An 8,155-nucleotide genomic window follows, 5' to 3' on the forward strand; every position below is an offset into this window, starting at 1 on the left:
TATACCGATGTACACAAATACGTACTTTTTAAAAGAATAATTAAATAAACACCCTTGTAAATAGTACCCAGGTTAAAGAATAGAATAATGACAATATTTTTAAAGCCCCTGAATCCTCTTCTCCAATCATATTATCTTCACTACCCAAAAAAATGAGCACTAGCATAACATTTGTGGTAATTATTGACTTGATTTTCTTTATGTATGTATCATATGTATGTATTCTAAACAATATAGTGTTTAGTTCTGCTTGTTGCAAAGCTTCATACAAATAGAATCACACAAAGAGTACTCTTGGTAATTTTTTTTTCTTCAGTATTACAATTTTGAGATTCAGGCATGTTGCTATGCAGGGCTATCATTATTCACTTTCACTTTTGTATGATATTCTATTGTGTGTATGTATTATAGTTTATTGATACAATCTACTATTGATGGACATTCAAGTTGTTTCTAGTTTTCTGCTGTTACAATTAATACTTTTATGTGCTCCCTTCGGCAGCACATATACTGCAATTGGAATGATACAGAGAACATTAGCATGACTCCTGCACAAGGATGACACGCATATTCGTGAAGCGTTCCATATTTTTGGGAGGAATACTTACCATTTACATCGACATGGATGGAACTGGAGGGTATTATGCTGAGTGAAATACGTCAATCAGAAAAAGACAGTTATCATATGGTTTCACTCATATGTGGAATATAAGAAACAGTGCAGAGGATCATAGGGGAAGGGAGGGAAACTGAATGGGAAGTCATCAGAGAGGGAAACAAACCATGAGAGACTCTTAACTACAGGAAACAAAGTGAGGGTTGTTGGAGGGGAGGTGGGGGGGGATGAGGTAACTGGGTGACGGGCGTTGAGGAGGGCACGTGATGTGATAAGCACTGGGTGTTACACGCAACTGATAAATTATTGAACACTACATCTGAAACTAAATATGTACTCTATGTTGGCTAAATGAATTTAAGTAATAAAAAATAAAAATAAAAAAACAAATAATACTTTTATGAATTATGTATTCTGATGCACATTTGCAAGAATTCTTTAAGGTATGTGAGTAGGACTAGATTGCTCAGTCTCAATTTTACTAGAAAATGCCACACTATTTTCCAGTGACTGTGCCAATGCTCAACAGTAAAGCCTGAGAACTCAACATTGAGCCACATCGTCACCAATGATTAGCCATGCCAGTGTTTTTAAGTGTTGCCCTACTAGTGGGTATGTAAAGATGACACACTGTGGTTTTAATTTACACTTCCCTGAAGTTGAGCAACTTTTCCCATGCTTTTTGGATATTCATATTTTCCATGAAATGCGTGTATAAGCATTACTGCCCATTACTCTCCTGAGAGTTGGTATTTATTTAAGTGTTCAGGACATGAGTATTTTGCTAAGTATATGTGCTGTAATATCTTATCCAAGTTTGTGCTTTGTATTTTAAGTCTCCTTATATTTTCATTTGGGAAACAGTTCTTAATCTTGGTGTCATCAAAATTATCTATCCTTTTCTTTGGTTTATGCATTTTTCTGACTTGTATAAGAAAAATTTCCCAGCCTCAAATTTGTAAAGATATTCCTCATAACAACAGATTTAATATTTTGCATTTGCTTAAAATCTTTAATCATCCTGCAGTCAATTTTATATCTGGTGTGAAGAGGGGCTTGAGTTCATTTTTATATATAATAGCCAATTGTCCTAACTTTTTTATGAAAAGTCCATCTTTTCCCCAATAATCTATAATGCCATCTGTCATATTAACTGTCTGTTTATGTTTGAGTCTATTTCTGGGAATTTCTGTCTACTCTATTTCATTCGTCTATTTGTCTCTCCCTGTGTGAGGGATATAGTTTATTAATTACGGTACCCTTGTAATAATTTTGATAAATGGGAGGGAAATCCCCTAACATTTTCTTCTTCCTCAGTTGTCTAGACTATTTTTGACCTTTTAATTTCATATAAACATTTTAGAAGAAATTTACCATGCTTCAAAAAATGAAAGATCTTGGCATGCCTGCATGGCTCAGTCAGTTAAAGGTCTGCCTTCAGCTCAGGTCATGATCCCAGTGTTCTGGGATTGAGCCCCATGTCAGGCTCCCTGTTTGTGGGAAGCCTGCTTCTCCCTCTCCCCGTTCATGCTTTCTCTTGCTATCTCTCTCTCTCTCTCAAATAAATAAAATCTTTTTAAAAAAGCAAAAACAAAAAAATGAAAGATCAATAAAAAAATATTATTGGTATTTTACTAGCCATAAAACTAATGTGGATAAAGGTGACAATTTTTGCAGTGTGAAGTTTTTCAATTCATGAGTCAGTTATAGGTCCCTATTTTATATCATATTTAATGTCACTGTACATGATTTCAAGACTTATTCTAAAATTACAGAAATCAAAACGGTGTTGTATTGAAAAAAGGCAGATAAAAAGATCAATAGAATCCAAAATTAGCGATGGACAACTGATTTTGTCCAAATGGGCAAATGTAATTCAATAGAGAAAGTAAAGTCTTAAAAAATAAAGAAAAAAAAAGTGCTGAAACCATTAGAATACTCATATGCAAAATATATGTATCTATAAAAGTTGGTCCATACCTCATATCTATGCAAAAAAATTAACTAAAAATAAATAATAGGTCTTTGTCCAATATCTAAAGCTGTAAAATGTCTAGAAAAAACAAGGAAATAATTCTTGCTCTTTGGGGCTGCCAACAATTTCTTAAACACAGCAACAAAAGCATGGTCTATAAAAAATGAATACATTTGATTAATATATTACGAGATGGAAAAGCTAAGCCTCAGGTTGGAAAGAAATATTATAAATCACATATCTCATAAAGAACTTATATCTAGAATATATAAAGAACCTCCAACACTCAATAACAAGGAAAAAAAAAAAAAACCCTTAAGCAACAGGCAAAACATTTGAACAGACATTTGACCAAAATGGAAAATAAGCCCATGAAGAGATTAGGGAAGTTAGTCATTCGGAAAATGAAAATCAGAGCCACAATGAGATACCACTACACACCTACTTGAATGGATAAAATGTTTTAAAATACTTAGCCTGACAATTGCTGACATGGATGCAGAGCAACTGGAACTTTCACACATTGCTGGTGGGAACGCAACATTGCCCAGACACTTTAGAAAACAATTTGGCAGTTTCTTATAAAGTTAAAAATACATTTATCATACAACCCTGCAATACCACTCCTAGCTATTTACTCAAGTGAACTGAAACCTTATGTTCACACAAAAACTTATATGTGAATGTTTATAGTGACTTTATTTGTAATTGCACAAAACTGGAAGCCATCCAAATGTTTGAACTAGGGACTGGTTAAACAAATTCTGGTACATCTATATAACAAAATACTACCAGAATAAAAAGAAATGAACAAGTAATACACACAACAGTGTGGACAAATCCTAAATGCTTTATGTTAAGTGAAAGAAGTCAGTCTCAAAGCCTACATCCTGTATTGTTCCATTTATATTACATTGTGGAAAAAGGCAAAACTATATGGACATAAAACAGATCAGTGATATCCATGAGCTACCGGAAAAGAGTTGATTGTAAAGGAGTAGGCCAGTAACATATTTAGGAAGGGAGGTGGGTGTTGGAATTGTTCACTATCTTGATTATGGTGGTAATTAGAAACTATATGTATTTGTTGAAACCCCCAGACTAATACAGTAAAAAAAAATGTGAATTTTAATGTATGTGTTTTATAGCTTAATAAAATAACAAAAAAAGTATCTTATTTCATCTGATTTTAATATAATCACACCAACTTAATTTTGGTTAGAGCTGGTATGTCTTTCTCTATCCATCTTTCTGTGACCTTAGTTTTCAAAGAACACTTACTTTAAATAGGACATATTTTTTTTCTATTTAAAACAGTCTTGCAGTCTTTTTTTTTTTAAGATTTGATTTATTTTTATTTGAGAGAGAGAGAATGCGAACATGGGCAGGAGGAGGGGCAGAGGGACAAGTAGACTCCCTGCTGAATGGGGGAGCCCGATGTGGGGCTCGATCCCGGGACCCTGAGATCATGACCTGAGCCGAAGGCAGACACTTAACTGACTGAGCCACCCAGGCGCCCCTTATAATCTTTATCTTTTAATTTAGCTCCTTTATACTTAATGAAATTACTGATCTAGTTTGGTTTGAATTTACCTTTTTGTTCATTGTTTTGCATTCGGTTTATGCATTTAATTTTTATTTCTTCTTTTTTGTATTTCTTTGGATTCATTATCTTTTCCTTAAATTTTCTCCATTTTCCATTTTTATTCCTCTGTTCTTCATTTTTCAAGGCTGCATCTCCTGCTCCTTTGTGCATAATTAGCCCTTATTACGTGACTATTAGGCCTATATCCATGTCCACTATCCCAGGCTTCAGGATGTTAACAATTCTGACTTCAAATTCTCCTTAGGTTCTGGGACCTGGAAATTTTGTCTTTTTTTGTTTTTGTTTTTGTTTTTTTTTAAGCTCAGCACTTATTAAAAATGCTTTTAGTTATATTTTATCCAGCATTTGTATGTGTTTGTAGTGAGCGAATCTTGTGAGCTCAGTTCTCCATTATGCAAAATCCAGAAGTGAAAAGACCTTTAAAGCTAAGAATTGGAGAATATGAAGTACCTCTCTCCATGGCCAGAACATAAAGTTCTTAGTGGAGGGAGAATGGTGGGAAATAACCAGTTGGGCAAGAGTCAGATCATGAAGAACTTCATATATTGTGCTCAGGATTACAGACACTCTTGCAAAAGCAAAGGAATACAAAAAAGAGAGAGTTTAAACAAGAGAATGGCATGACCCAACTTGTATTTTAGATAGATTATGTTGGCTCCTCTGGGTCATCGAAGTTAATGATCATTGATTTTTTTTCATGAGGCCTCATCCTCTGTTACTTCCCTTTAGGAAGGGGGCTCCTGGGTGGCTCAGTCGGTTAAGCACGGACTCTTGATTTCAGCTCAGGTCATGACCTCGGGGTCTTGAGATGAAGCCCTGCATTGGGCTCTGCACTGGGTGTGGAGCCTCCTTAAGATTCTCTCTCTACCTCTCCCTGTGCCCCTTTCCCTGCCCCCTCTCTAAAAAAGAAGAAAGAAGGAAAAAAGAAAGAAAAGAAAGAAAGAAAGAACGAGAGGAAGGAAAAAAGGAAGGAAGGAAGGAAGGAAGGAAGGAAGGAAGGAAGGAAGGAAGGAAGGAAGGAAGGAAGGAAGGAAGGAAGGAAGAAAGGAAGGAAGGAAGGAAGGAAGAAATTCTGATTCATGGCGGAAATTTCCAAAGATCTCTACATGTTCCTCAGATGTTCTCTGTTGACTGTTTTAATTACCAAGAGCATGTGCCACTTATATCATCAGAAAAAAAAAAAGAAAAAAAAAGAACTACTTTCAGTTTGGGGGAAAAAAATAAATCCAAGATCTCTGGCTCCTAATTGAAGATCTATTTATATATTCAGTTGGGAAAACAAAAAACAACAAAAACAAGGAACCAAGTGTGAACTACATAACTGAAGCAGATGAATACTGAAGAAACAAAGGAATGCCTTTGCAGAGGTAATGTTCACAAAAGCAATCATTCTTGCTTTGTTGCCTTTTGCCAAGGGAACACGGAGGCCAGCGATAGGGTTTATACCAGCCCTACCCTGTATGTGTGTGCCTCCTTTCAGATTTTTCAGCGAACTGATTCCTAGCACCTTCTGTTTCAGTGGGTACAGGGCAGCTGGTCACAAGGGGCTATGTGAGTAGATGGAGAGGCTGAATTCCATCAGGCCCCCTCAGAGTTATATGACAATAATTCAGAGTTGCACCTTTTTGACTCCCACCCACACTGGTCTGCCCTTTTTCTGAACTCATATTACACCATGTACTTTGGCATTTGTTTTCTCATTATTAAAACATAGTATTTCTAATGAATATAATTTATTAGGTTTTTACGGTGTTCTGGGGATACCTTATGTCCCGTGTACATAAGCATATTAATTTTTTGTGGTTAATTTTTAAAAACTCTATGGAGTTAAGCACTATTTTTCCCATTTTACAGATGAAGCAACGAAAGTTTATAAATAAATTGCCCAGGATAACCCAGCTTATTCATTCACCGTCAAATATTTGTCTGGTATCTCTATCTCTATTCCAGGCTGTAAATTTAAGTGCTTGGCATATATATTTTATTTAATCCTCATAACATCTCTGTAAATAGGTATTATAATCACTATTTTATAGATGAGGAATCTGAGTAGCAGAGGTATTAAGTAACTTGCATACAGTCACCAGGCTGGTAAGTATGAGTTTACAATCCAGATGGGGCCATCTCCAAAACCCATGCTCGAAACAATTTCTTCTTCATCTGATTTGTCCATCTATTCCTAAATTACTCAATATCTGGACCTATGTTTTTACACTGCAGGTCCCCACACTGCCCAACATATACTGAATATAAAGAGAAAACATGTTGATATAAGAGGAGTGCCTAAAATATCTTTTGTAACGGTTACCAGAGAAATTTAAGGAGAGATAATACAATATATCTCATTATCTAACATCACCTGGGAATAAAAATTTGATATGAGTGGGTCTTTTCAGATACCTCAAACAAAATTGTTTATATATAAACTATTGTGTTTTTGTTTGTTTGTTTTTTAAGATTTAATTATTTGAGAGCAAGAGAGTTCACAAGTGGGGGGGTGGGGGTAGAGGGAGAAACATGCTCCCCACTGAGTAAGGACCTGGATGTGGGGCTCGATCCCAGGACCCTGGGATCATGACCTGAGCTGAAGGTAGATGCCTAACTAACGGACTGAGCCACTTAGGCACCTACATATAAACTACTGTTAATGGAAACCCTTCTAGCAGAAATATGTCTTGCCTTCTTACACAAGGTGGTCTTGAGAAGTCAAGATCATTGTCAGAAAATCATTTTAAAATTTACTACAATCTGGGGCGCCTGGGTGGCTCAGTTGGTTAAGCGACTGCCTTCGGCTCAGGTCATGATCCCGGAGTCCCGGGATCGAGTCCCACATCGGGCTCCCTGCTCGGCAGGGAGTCTGCTCCTCCCTCTGACCCTCTTCCCTCTCGTGCTCTCTATCTCTCATTCTCTCTCTCTCAAATAAATAAATAAAATCTTTAAAAAAAAAAAAAAAAAAAAAAAAAATAAATAAATAAAATTTACTACAATCTAATGATAGTTAGATTAATACTTAACACATGTAATGTGTTTACAATATCTCATCTCTGAATGAAAGAATGTCTTAACTCTTATCAGCTTTAAGTTATTTATTCTGACAAGATGTGCCCCATTGGTAACATTTTAAAATTTGCTGCTTCTAATTCCTTTGGGCTGAGGGAAAAAAAAATATTCCAGCCCAAAGGGATTATGTGTGCAATAAGTAGACAGTGAGTGAGAGTCTAAAGTTACCCAATGGGCCTAAAGGATAAATGCCATGGCATTATTTTTGCTACTCAAGGGCCTTTTAAACTGACTTTCAAGTTTTTTGTTTTTCTGTTTTTTTTTTGTTTTTTTTTTTTTGCAGAGGGAAAATAGAACCAGTTTAGAACTATCAGAAGTCTGATTCCTTACCTGAATCTATATTTATGATCTTGGTCGTAATGATAATAACAGTACGTGTTTCCCATCAGGCATTATCCTCCTCATTTGTTCATTTCTGTCTTTTCAAACTCCTTAAACTTGAACTATTAAATAGAATGGGGGTCAGTGGGATGGGGTGGGCAAAATGGAGTTCGTGTCAAAAAAAGCTAGATGTCAGAGTTAAATATCATTGGTTATCATTTAGAAATAATTTCATATTTCAACTGAAGATTTTGGAACTCTGAGGTCAAGAGATTCTATCAGTTTACATGGCTAATTGGAGGCAGGACATAGAACTAGATCTCAAAAAATCCATTCCCGTGTTCCTTCACGGTTACTATTATCTGTGTAACAGAATCATTGCAGATTTCATTTCCCCTTGGAATGGCAGTATAACAATGATCTATAATTTATTCTCATGACTTTGTGTCTTTAGGTCAGCCTAATTTTTAGATGTCCAAAGGAAAAAAAGACAAAATCCTGAGTATTGTCGAGCAGAGATAACAAATATAGTTTGTACAAACTAGTCAGTTATAAAATATTCTCTGCGGGCCTCTTT

At 35.7% G+C, this 8,155-nt stretch overlaps 1 non-coding gene across 1 annotated transcript; it reads left to right on the plus strand.

Annotated features, from left to right (window-relative positions):
• The first annotated feature begins 486 nt into the window (after window positions 1-486).
• On the plus strand, window positions 487-593 carry LOC113935236. The gene has a single exon (XR_003523976.1). It is a non-coding gene; the product is annotated as a U6 spliceosomal RNA (small nuclear RNA).
• The last annotated feature ends 7,562 nt before the right edge of the window (window positions 594-8,155 follow it).

This window comes from Zalophus californianus, chromosome 13, assembly GCF_009762305.2.
Source record: "Zalophus californianus isolate mZalCal1 chromosome 13, mZalCal1.pri.v2, whole genome shotgun sequence".
Taxonomy (NCBI): Eukaryota; Metazoa; Chordata; class Mammalia; order Carnivora; family Otariidae; genus Zalophus; species Zalophus californianus.